General features: G+C 31.6%; 1 protein-coding gene across 1 annotated transcript in view; it reads left to right on the forward strand.

The window, feature by feature from the left end:
* Window positions 1–11210: 11210 nt before the first annotated feature.
* The window catches only part of LOC143017441 (perlucin-like protein), a 10953-nt gene continuing 9837 nt past the window's right edge, over window positions 11211–12326 (forward strand). The window contains exon 1 of the mRNA XM_076172183.1: window positions 11211–11367. The gene's annotated coding sequence lies outside the window, so the exon portion shown is untranslated. The remainder of the gene's footprint in view (window positions 11368–12326) is intronic.

The following is a 12326-nucleotide window of genomic DNA, read 5'->3' on the forward strand; positions in this document are numbered from 1 at the left end:
AGGACCTGGGAGTCATTATTATGAATAATATGTCACCTGAGAAACATATAAATAAGATTTTTGGAGAAACTTATGATTTAATAAGAACAATCAAAGTTGCATTTATATACCTGGATGAAGAAATGGTGAAGAAAATTCTAATCACCCTGATAAGACCAAGATTGGAATATGCAACAACGATATGGTCACGAAGTACAAAAAAATGTATAAAAAAACTTGAAAGAATACAAAGAGCAATTACAAAATTGGCACCAACACTCTCAAATCTATCATATGAAGAGAGACTAGCAAAGCTTGAACTACAGACACTAGAGCAAAGAAGAGAGAGAGGAGATTTTATAGCTATTTACACAATCATGAGAGGCATAGAAATTACTGATAGAGAGAATCTGATAAAATGGGACGATAGAAATACAAGAGGACACGGAAAGAAAATCAAGAAAGAAAGCTATAGAAGAGATCTGAAAAAGAACAGCTTTCCTCACAGAGTAATAGACAGTTGGAACAAGATAGTTGAGAAAGTGGTGTGTGCAAAAACAATACATGAATTCAAAAATAGCTTAGATAAAATGAGATATGAAGACGGAACCCCCTTCCCGTAAAATACAACTAGGTAAATACACACGTCGGTCGATGTGACAGCGAAGTCTGGAACTCCAAGAAAAATTCAGGTTTATTCGATCTTAACACCGAGGGAGTACCTTTGTTGTATTAGTAGGGAAGATGAAAGCTTATGGTGTAGTAGGAAGGTGAAGAAAAAGGAGAAAGAGAAGGATTACTGAGGAAAATGGAAGGAAATGAGGAAGGGGACGAACGGGCCCCGGATGTTAGAAGGGATGTAAACAAAATGAGTGCAGAACACACTGACGAGGGAGAACAGGGAAGCAGAGATGTCAAAAGCAGAAATATAAATAATAGCAGGTCAATAGAAAGAGAGGATAACTGCTTTTATGAATTTAATGAGGGAATGATGACAACCTCCCCGACTAGAAAATCTAGAGGAGAAAGTAAAAGAAATGAACGAAACATGGGAGCTTAGGTTTAACCAATAAACGCTAGTTACCCAAAGAGTTTATAAACTGGAAGAACTAAAGAAGAAGAATCAAAACATGACTAAAGAAACAGAGGAATTAAAAATACAGTTAAGAGAAGTGAAGGATGATAATGAGGAATTAAAGAATAATAATAAGGAGAATAAAGAGTCCATAGCAAAAGAGGTAAGTGGTTGGAAAAAAGTACAAGAGAACAATAAAATGGAATCCAGAGGTATACTGGAACAGCAGATGAAAGAAAAAATAAAGACACAGTTATTAAAGTGATGAAGGAGAAGGAGAATATAGTAAGAGACTTAGCGGATAAAAAAACAACAACGTATAACTATATTGAGGATTAAAGAGAAGTATAATCCAAATAGGACTACAAGAATAAGGGAAATATTTCAAGAAGATGAATCATAAAAAAGGAAAGAAATTTGAAGAAATGTATAGACTGGAGAAATACAATACAGATATGACCAGACCAATTAAGGTTAAATTCAGGTCACAAACGACAGCAGAGAATATCTTAGCAAAAACAAGGAAACTAGAAGACAGTGATCAATACAAAAAGGTATGAATAAAAACAGAAATGAATAAAGGGGAAAGAGAGGATGAGAAAACAAAATGACTATAAGCTAAGGAAAAAAAGAGAAAAGAACAGTCAGATAAGGAAAAATTCTATTGGATAGTAGTAAATATGAAAGTGAGGAAATGGTTCATAGCTGAGAAAAACAGAAGGGAAACAGAAAACACCATTTGAAGTAGCAGAAAGTTAAAAGTGTCTTACACAAATATAGATGGCTTAACAACAGACTTGAGCGGATTGAATGATTACCTGAAAGAAAAAGAACCAGATTTAATGGGAATTTTAGAAACAAAATTAAAAGGTCCTTTACCCCTCATCAGTGTAGGACATGGTGCATATAACTATTGGATTAGAAACAGAGAGAAAGAAAAAAAGAGGGTGGAGTTAGGTTTCTGACCAAGAAGGATATAAATGTGAGGAATGTCACATATGGAAAGAATAGAGTATAGATGATTATGATGGAAATGGAGGACAGGGATGGGATGAGCAGGAAGTTTATGGTAAATCATGTGCCTACTAAAACAGCTTCATGGGAAGAGAAGGAACACAATAATATGTTAGAAGCTACAAGGATAACACTAAATAAGATAATGGAAGGTGGAGGAAGAATAGTTATAATGGGTGACTTTAATTGTAAAGAAATATGCTGGGAAGAGATGACAGTGAAGGGTGGAGACGACCTATGGGGAAATGTACTACTTGATATGATTATAGAACATACAATGATGCATTGGATACAATAGAATACTAGGTATATAAATGAGGAAGAACCATCGAGACTGAACCTAATAACCACATCAGAAACCGAAATAGTGGAAAAGATTAAATATAAAACACCAATAAGTAAATATGAACACATATATGTTGAACTAGAAGAAATGAGGAAAAATACATAAAAAAAACGAATAATATAGCAAGGGAAGATTGATGTATTGATATATATATATTTTTTCTATTATAAAACAAGAGAATTCTATCAAAAAGCAGACTGGGAAAGAATACACAAGGAGGAAACAACAGTAGAAGAGAAATGGAATGTTTTAACAAAAAGTTATAAAGGAGTGGAAAAGTATGTTCCAAGACAAAAGCAAGAAAAAGAATATGTAAAGTGTTGGTACAACAAAAAATGTAGGGAGTTAAAAGACAAAAGGGATAAAGCTTGCATAAAATGGAAAAAAGAGAAAAAAACCGAAATCTGGAAAATATATACTAGTTATAGAAATCAATATGTACAAGTGTGCAGAGAAGAAAAGAGAAAATACGAAAAAATGTCATGGGAAAATGTAAAGATCAACCAAAACTATTTTACAGATTTGTAAACAACAAACTGAAAAACAAACAAGAATTAGAGAAACTACGACAAGGAGTTGAATACACAGAGGAAATAGAAATGGCAGAAATTATGAACAAGCATTTTAAATCGGTGTTTACGAGGGAGAACATACAACTTAGAGACGGCGAGTGGGAGGAGAAAGTCCCCCCTATGAAAGAGATAGAAGTATCAAGGAATGAAATAATGAATTACTTGGGTAATCTCGATGTCAGAAAACCGTATGGACCAGATAAATTGGCAAACTGGATTATGAGAGAATGCAGTAATGAACTAATAGATAAAATACATAGCCTAATAAACAGTTCATTGAAAGAAGGAAAAGTTCCAAAAGATTGGAAAGGAACAAATATAGCACCAATATATAAAAGGGGAAACAAGGAAGACCCTACTAAATATAGATCGGTCACTCTAACAAGTACGATAGCTAAAATTTGTGAAAGAATTATCAAAATAAAATGGGTAAGGACTTTGGAAAAAGACAACGTACTAAATCCAAGGCAATTTGGGTTTAGACATGGACGATCATGCGTCACAAACTTAATGTGTTTCTTTTCAAGGCTAATAGATGTAATACAAGAAAGAGATAGATGGGGTGATTGTGCATTTCTAGACCTGAAAAAAGCTTTTGATAAGGTTTCACATAAGAAGTTGTTAAAGAAATTAGAGATTGCAGGAGAAATACAGGGCAAGCTGCTGAAATGGATAGAAGACTTCTTGCATGAAAGAAAAAAGAGTGGTGATAAGAGACAAACACTCTAAGTGGGATGAAGTGATAAGTGGAGTTCCACAAGGAACAGTTCTAGCCCCAATAATGTTTGCTATACACACACACACACACATACACACACACACACACACACACACACACACACACACACACACACACACACACACACACACACACACACACACACACACACACACACACACACACACACACATATATATATATATATATATATATGTATATATATATATATATATATATATATATATATATATATATATTAATGATAAGGAAAAAATAATTGAAAGTTATATGAGCTTCTTTGCGGATGATGCAAAATTGTTGAAAAAAGTGAGTATTGAAGAAGATTTTGAGTCGCTACAGAGTGATCTCAATAAAGTATGGAAATAGAGTAGGAAGTGGGAGATGGAATTCAATATTAAGAAGTGTAGTATAATGGAATTTGAAGAAGCAAAAAAAAGAATAGTGGGATCATATAAATTGGGACTAGAGGAAATTAGAAAATGAGAAGGACCTGGGAGTCATTATTATGAATAATATGCCGCCTAAGAAATATATAAACAACATTCATGGAGAAACTTATAATGCAATAAGAACAAACAAAGTGGTATTTACATATCTAGACGAAGAAATGGTGAAGAAATTACTAGTCATTTTGATAAGACCAAGATTGGAATATGCAGCAAAGACGTGGTAACCAAGTACAAAAAATGTATTACAAAACTTGAAAGAATACAAAAAGCAATTTCGAAATTGGCGCTAACATTCTCAGAACTATCATATGAAGAGAGACAAGCAAAACTTGAGCTACAGACATTAGAGCAAGAGAGAGAGGAGACTTGATAACTATTTATAGAATCATGAAAGCCATAGAAACTAATGATACAGAGGATCTAATCAAATGAGATAGTAGAAATGCAAGAGGACACGGAAAGAAAATCAAGTTATAGAAGAGACCTGAAAAAGAATAGCTATCCCCAAAGGGTAATAGACGTTTGAAACAAGTTTGATGAGAAAGTTGTGTGTGCAAAAAACAATACACGAATTTAAAAACATTCTGGATAAAACAAGATATGGAGACAGGACACCACGAGCATAGCTCCCCTTCCGGTAAAATATAACTAGGTAAATAGATATATACAAACACACACACACACACACGCACATACACACACAACCAACTGAAAAGATAAATCATTTTTCATAGGATGAGCTACATACAAACTTTGTAGATGGTTTCTTATTTTTTTCTCTACATTTGTTGGTACTATTTCTGAATTCTTCGTTCAGAGTAGTTTAGACTTAACACAAAATTAAAAATCTTTTATGTTAACTTTCCTTATGCTGTTTTTTTCTTTGACGTAAAATCTTCTTTGCGTCAATTCTTTTTAACTAATGTCCCAAGATTGTGTGTGATAATCTTCTCTTTTATGTTTGAAGGAAAATATTATTCACCAATATTTGATATATAGATAGTCCTCTTTTCCTTGTATTAACCAATATTTTCATGGAACATTATGAATCTCACTTTCTTACTTCCATCAAAGAAAGGGATATAATTTCGATCCAGTTTGTTGATAACATTTTGTGTTTTGGGCCAAAATCACTTGCAATTACAGAATTTCTAATTATACGATTTCAGGTTATAGAATCTTTGAAGAAGAACTGAAGAACATCCAGAATATTGGTAAAAAAAAAAAAAAAAAAAAAAAAAAAAAAAAAAAAACTTATCCATTGCCATCACTCCGCCAAGATTTTTTTTTTTTTTCAAAAGACCAAACAGTAAACCAGAAAGTCAGAGAAAACAACAACCCTTGTAATAACTCACGATGCAAATATCCTTAATGTAATGTCCATTTATAACAAAAATAAATGTACAGGTAACCTTTCAAATATGATCTACCCTTCTTTCTGATGTCCCCCTCAGTTCTTTCTTTATAACCCCACCTCTTCGGTGTGATATTGAACCCCAAGGAAAGAAGCACTAGTTAGAAATAAGATATCAAACAGATATATCTCAATATAAGTTGAGTCTGTTACAAATTTCTCTTTCTCCTTTTATTTCTTCTTCGTTTCATGGTGTTTGATATATTGCAACCTGGAATGATGCCTTGAGCTTTAAATAAATAAATAAATAGATAAATAAATAGATAAATAAATAAATAAATAAATAAATAAATAAATAAATAAATAAATAAATAAATAAGTAAAAAAATAAATAAATAAATAAATAAATAAACAAATGAATGAATAAATAAATAGATAAATGAATAGAAAATAAGTAAATAAATAAATAAATACATACATATATAAATAAATAAATAGATAAACAAATAAATAAATGAATATATAAATAATCAAATAAGTAAGTAATTAAATAAACAAATAAATAAATAAACAGATTAATAGATAAGTGTATAAATAAATAGAATAAATAGATAGATATATAGCTAAATAGATAAATAGATATATAAATGAATATATAAATAAATAAATAAATAATTAAATTATTAATAAATAAATAGATAAATAGATAAATAAATAAATATATATATGAATAAATATGTAAATGAATAAATAGATAATAGATAATGAAAAAATAAATAAATAAGTAAATAAATAAACAGATAAATAAATAAATAAATAAATAAAAATGAATGTATAAATAAATACATAAATTTATAGGTAAAATAGATAAATAAATAAATAAATAGAATAAATAAGTAGATAGATAGATAGATAAATAGATAAATGAACAAATAAATAAGTAAATAAATAAATAAATAAATGAATAACTAACTAAATATATAAATAAATAGATAAATGAATAAATAATAAAACAAACAAATAAATGAATAAATAATAGATGAATATAAAATGAATAGACAAATAGATAGATAAATAAATAAATGAATAAATAAATAAATAAATAAACGACGATTTAAGTAAATTAATAAATATGTACAAAAATAAATAAATAAATAAATAAATAAATAAATGAAATATAATAAATAAACAAATAAAAATAAAATAAATAAATAAATAAATAAATAAATAAATAAATAAATGAATAAATAAATAAATAAATAAATAGATAAATAATTAAATAAACTAATAAATGAATGAATAAATGAGTAAATAAATATATGAATAAATAAATAAATAAAAGTAAATAAATAAATAAATAAATAAATAAATAAATGAATGAATAAATAAAATGAGGAAAGAATAAACAAACATATAAATAAATAATAGATAAATCAATAAATAAATAAACATATAAATAAAGAAATAAATAAAGAAATAAAGAAATAGATGATAAGTAAATAAATATATGAAAATAATAATAGTGAATAGATGAATGAATAATAAATTATTAAACAAAAGAAAATAAGTGAATAAATAAATAAACACTGGTTGTTAGAATATAAAACATTAAAACTATTCACGATATATCGTGGTACTTACAAGTCGGATGATTTCTGGATGTACATGTACTTAGCGGAGAGAGTGGGGAAATATTAGATAATGTTTTGGTGGAAGGTAAGTTGAGGGTGGAGGATAGATGGAGACAAAGGAAAAGTACAGGAAGTAGGGAGGTGTTTAGAGAAACTGTTTAAATAAGAAGTTAAAGGAGAAGCAGTACAAGGGAAAGTTGAGAGAAGCGTGGGAGGTGGTAAATGATAGATTGGAAATAGATGTGGAAGATTAATGAGGGTGTTTCAAGAAGGAAGTGACAAGTCATGCATAGATTGTATGTGGAACAAAAGGGATAGGAAAGAAAAGAAGGAAGGGTAGTGAAGGATAGGATGATGAAAAGAAGAAGGTAATAGAAGAGAAGAGGCCAGCATTCAGGGACTGGTTACAAAGTAGAGAGAAAAATATGAGAAGTATAAGGAAAAGACATAAAAAAAAAAAGGAGGCAGAGGAGAGTAGATGTGAATGGGGAGAAGTATGACAAAAAACTCTAAAGCAATAAAAAGATGTTTTGGAAGGATATCAAGAGAGGAAGGGGAGGTGAATCAAATAGAGAATAAAAGGTAATAGGCGCGGATGGACAGATCTTGACGGAAGAGGAGGCGGTCAGGGCAACAGAAGAGGAGTATCTTAGACATGTTGAATGTGGAGGAGGATAAGGAGGGATTGATAGTAGCAGTGGGAAGAGCTAAAAATGACGGTGATGGTAGAGGAAAATGGAAGAGAAGAAAAGATGAGGAAGAAGTAGCTCTGAAAAATGATGAGAACAGGTAAGGCTCCTGGATTGGGTGGATGTCATGCAGAGATCCTGAAGAAGGAAGGTACAATGCAAGTGGACTGGTTGATGAGGTGTTTCGACATGTGTTTAAGGGAGGGTAGAATGCCTGAGGACTAGAGGAGCGCCCGTATAGTTCCGCTTTACATGGGAAAAAGGGACAAGTGTGAATGTAGTACTTTTAGAGGGATCAGTTTATTGAATGTAGTTAAGAAGGATTATGGGATGGTTTTGATTAAGAGGATTAAGAGAAGAACAGAGGGAATAATTGGTGAGGAACAGTGTGAGTTTAGGAAAGGTAGGGATTGCGTGGATCATATTTTTGTGGTAAGGCAGATACGTGAGAAAGCTTTGGGAAAAGATAAGGATTTTTTTTGTGGGGGGGTTGATGAATTTTGAAAAGACTCATGGCAGGTTAGACAGGAAGGCGGTGTGGGAAATTTTTACGAGATTAGTAGAGTCTGTGTCAGAGTGGGAATGGAGAGACAGTAGGAAAGAGGCCAAATGCAGAGTATGGGAGTCCAGTATATTAGACGTTTCACCCAGCAGGGCTTCTTCAGGAATAACATAGTTGAGAAACATTTTACTCCTTTTATAGCCCGAGCTTGCGGGGAGAAACAAACATTAAAATGGTGTACACACAATTTGCGCAAATTGCTTGTTACTTGGTAACTAGAATTGCCAATGGTTTGTTTATTGTAAAAAATATACTATTCTGATCTATATTTTCAATGAGGGATATAAACGCAGATTCTAAACATTTACGTTTCATTATATGGTTTTCATATTTCATGATCTTGGAATTATTCCAGTCAGCATTGTATTCATATTGTATATTTTCATATCAAATATACTGGACTCCCATACTCTGCGTTTGGCCTCTTTCCTACAGTGCTGTTGCAGTCGTTGCTGCTTTTATTCATCATGGAGAGACAGAGTGGTTTCAGGAATAAGTGGGACTGCGTCTGGTCTGTGTCATGTCGCCTTAGCTGTTCAATGTGTACATAAACGGGGTCGTGCGTGATGACATGGAATTAAAGTGAAAAATTATATGGTTGAAATATATATATATATATATATATATATATATATATATCTATAGACATGTATATATATATATATATATATATATATATATGTGTGTGTGTGCGTGTGTGTGTGTGTATGTATATATGTTTCTATATATATATATATATGTACATATATATATGTATATATGTTTCTATACATATACATATGTACATATATATATATGTGTATTTGGGAGCAGGTTCTCTTTTAAACATGTTTGATTGAATACGACAGCATTCTGGAAGTTGTTGATTTTCTTTCTTGTGTTTTCTATTTTTCTAATTATATTCTTCCCTTGGATAGGGTGGGCATAAACCAATTCCTTATACTTCTCCATTTTACTACACGACGTTTCGTCTCTAATAAGACATCTTCTGGTATTTCTGTTTTAAAGATACAATATATGTTACTACAAGTTTGAATTACATTGATTGTTGCACATTTACAATTTATATCAAGTCTTAGAATTACATTTAAATTTTACATTTAAATTTGAATGAATAATAACACTTATAATAATAACAATATTAATAATAATAATAATGATAATAATAATATTAATAACTACTTCTTGCCTTAGGTGAAAAGGATGGCTGGCGGCTACATCGTGACCCTGGGTGACCTTCGCTTAGGAAGGTGTGAGGAGATTAGCGGGTTACCCGTGATCTCTGGCCTTTTAAACGGTTCAGAGACCTGATGAGGAGAGGGTGTGTGTGGAGGGGGTGGGGGAGGAGGAGGAGGAGGAGGGAGAGGAGAGGGTGAAGCTGAGGGGGAGGGGGTGGTAGAGGCGAAATGTTGCAATTTATGGCTGTATAGGGGGATATTAGATATTAGATCGCATTGCAAATTGATGGAAGGGCCTTTTTCTCTGATGTATATAGATGCTAAGAGCTGGAGTTTTCTTGAATTATAATGATGTCCAATAATTTTAGTATTTTTAAATATTAAATCCCTTGTGATTACTATGTTGTGGCATTTCTTTAGGTGTTCTTTTATCGGCCCTGTTTGCTGATGGTATGTTAATCTTCTGCCTAACGTGCATTGTGTATGACCAATGTAACTCGCTGGAAGTGCAATGTCTTCCTCTGGACAAGTGAATTCATAAATTACATTGGTTCTTTGCAATGCCTCAGGTTTGAACATGTTATTTTTCATCACTAGTGAAGATGTTTTGGGATTCTTATAGTATATGATGACTTTTATTTCATCTTCCTTGTTTACGGGGTGGCAATTTTTCTTTATTATGTCTTTGACCGCTTTCTCATCTTTTTTGTATGCTTCTGTATAAGTATTGTGATAAAATATGTTTATTTGGTGTTTTGCTTTGGGTTTACTTTGAGTGTTGTCCTTGGAATAAAATCTATGAAGCATTTCTTTTGTCATGTTGTCAAAATCAGTATTAGAATAACCATTATTAATGAGCATTTGTCTTATGTGTTTAAGTTCATTGTGTAGAGCTTTCCATGATGAGCATACTAGTAAAGCTCTTTTTATATATGCTCTGATGACACCTTTTTTGTAATTTTCTGTGCATTCCCCGTTTCCATTCATGCATTTGTTTAAGTTGGTAGGCTTCCGGTATACATTCAAGGTATATTTATTGGGTTTGGAATCTACTAATATGTCTAGAAAGGGGAGAGTTCCGTTCTTGTTCAATTCTACAGTAAAGGAGAGCCCAGAAATCTCTTGGAGGTGGTACCTTAGTAGTTCTAGGTCTTTAGTCGATTTAGTGCTAACAAATATATCATCGATGTATCTACAATAAATATGTGGTGTCATATCACTGTTTTGGAAAACTCTATGTTCTACTTCAGCCATAAATGCTTGGGCAAATAGGACTCCTAGTGGTGACCCCATGGATACACCGTCCGTTTGCATATAAAGTTTACCCTCTGGGCATCTGAAAGGGACCTCTGTGGTGCAAGTTTTTAATAATTCTTTCATAAAGTTGTGTGGGATTTTGGGTGGTGGGAGATCACTGTGATGATATACATAATCCAAGATGATATTAATAGTTCTTGTGACGGGAATTTCAGTAAAGAGATTTTGGGCGTCTAAAGATGCAATGGGACCTTTGGTCTGGTTGGTATTTAAAAGGTCAATGAATTCCTCGGTTGAGCGGAGGACCTTGAGCGATGATGCTGTCAATACCACTAATGACTTTGGCATTCAAGAACAGTGTACGACAGTTTGGGTCAACGACAGACCACTTCACTAAGTTAAGTAGAGATTCAGAGAAACTGAGACTTCGTTTAGCCTTCAGTCTTCGTGTGGAAGTGGTGAAACTATATCTTTGGTCAATTAGAAGAAATTTATCGAATATTTCTTTGTACCTCACGGGTAAAGTGTACTCAGTATAGAATGACCATGTTGTATGGATATAAATATATACATATATATATATATATATATATATATATATATATATATATATATATATATATATACTTGTATATATATATATATTGTATATATATATATACATATATATATATATATATATATATATGTATATATATATATATATATATATATATATCCATTGTGGCCTCCATTTGGTCTCCCGATGTCGATGGCTCAGAATTAACGTGCATTGTGGTTGTTGAAATATATATATATATATATATATATATATATATATATATATATGTATATATATACATGTATATATATGTATAAATATCTATCTATATATATCTAAATCTATCTATATATATATATATATATATACATGTATATATATATATATATATATATACATATATATACACATACATACATATATAAATATATATATGAATGATTTGGATGATGGAGAACATAAACACAGGGGGAAGGCTCGGAACCCTAAACACTCTAACGTTTCGTCGCGTAGAACTTCCTCAGAGAGTGTATGTAGAACTACAATTGAAGTTTATAAACAGCGGCCTGCTGTTTGCAATTATCTAAAAGAAACTCTGGAAATTTTAGTGTTAAAAAGGTCTCTTTAATAAACCTGCACTCTTCTTCTAAGTATTTTGCACTACATATCCTAAATGCCCTAAGGAAAAAACCTATTACTACTCCTCTCTTGGTCCTTATATCATGGTGGGAGTAGAAATGAATTAAATCATTTTTGTTGGTAGGCTTTCTATACACTTTGAATTCAAATTGGTTACCGTACTTAAAGATGTGTGTGTCCAGGAAAGGAAGAGAATCGTGGATTTCTTCCTCTAGGGAAAACTGAATGGTGGGCTCCACTTCGTTTAAGGCCGCTAAGATTCGGGAAAGCCGTAGGCAGCAGGACAGCACAACTAGAC

The sequence above is a fragment of the Oratosquilla oratoria genome, chromosome 32 (assembly GCF_046742065.1).
Source record: "Oratosquilla oratoria isolate Oo_2021 chromosome 32, ASM4674206v1, whole genome shotgun sequence".
In the NCBI taxonomy this organism is placed as follows: Eukaryota; Metazoa; Arthropoda; class Malacostraca; order Stomatopoda; family Squillidae; genus Oratosquilla; species Oratosquilla oratoria.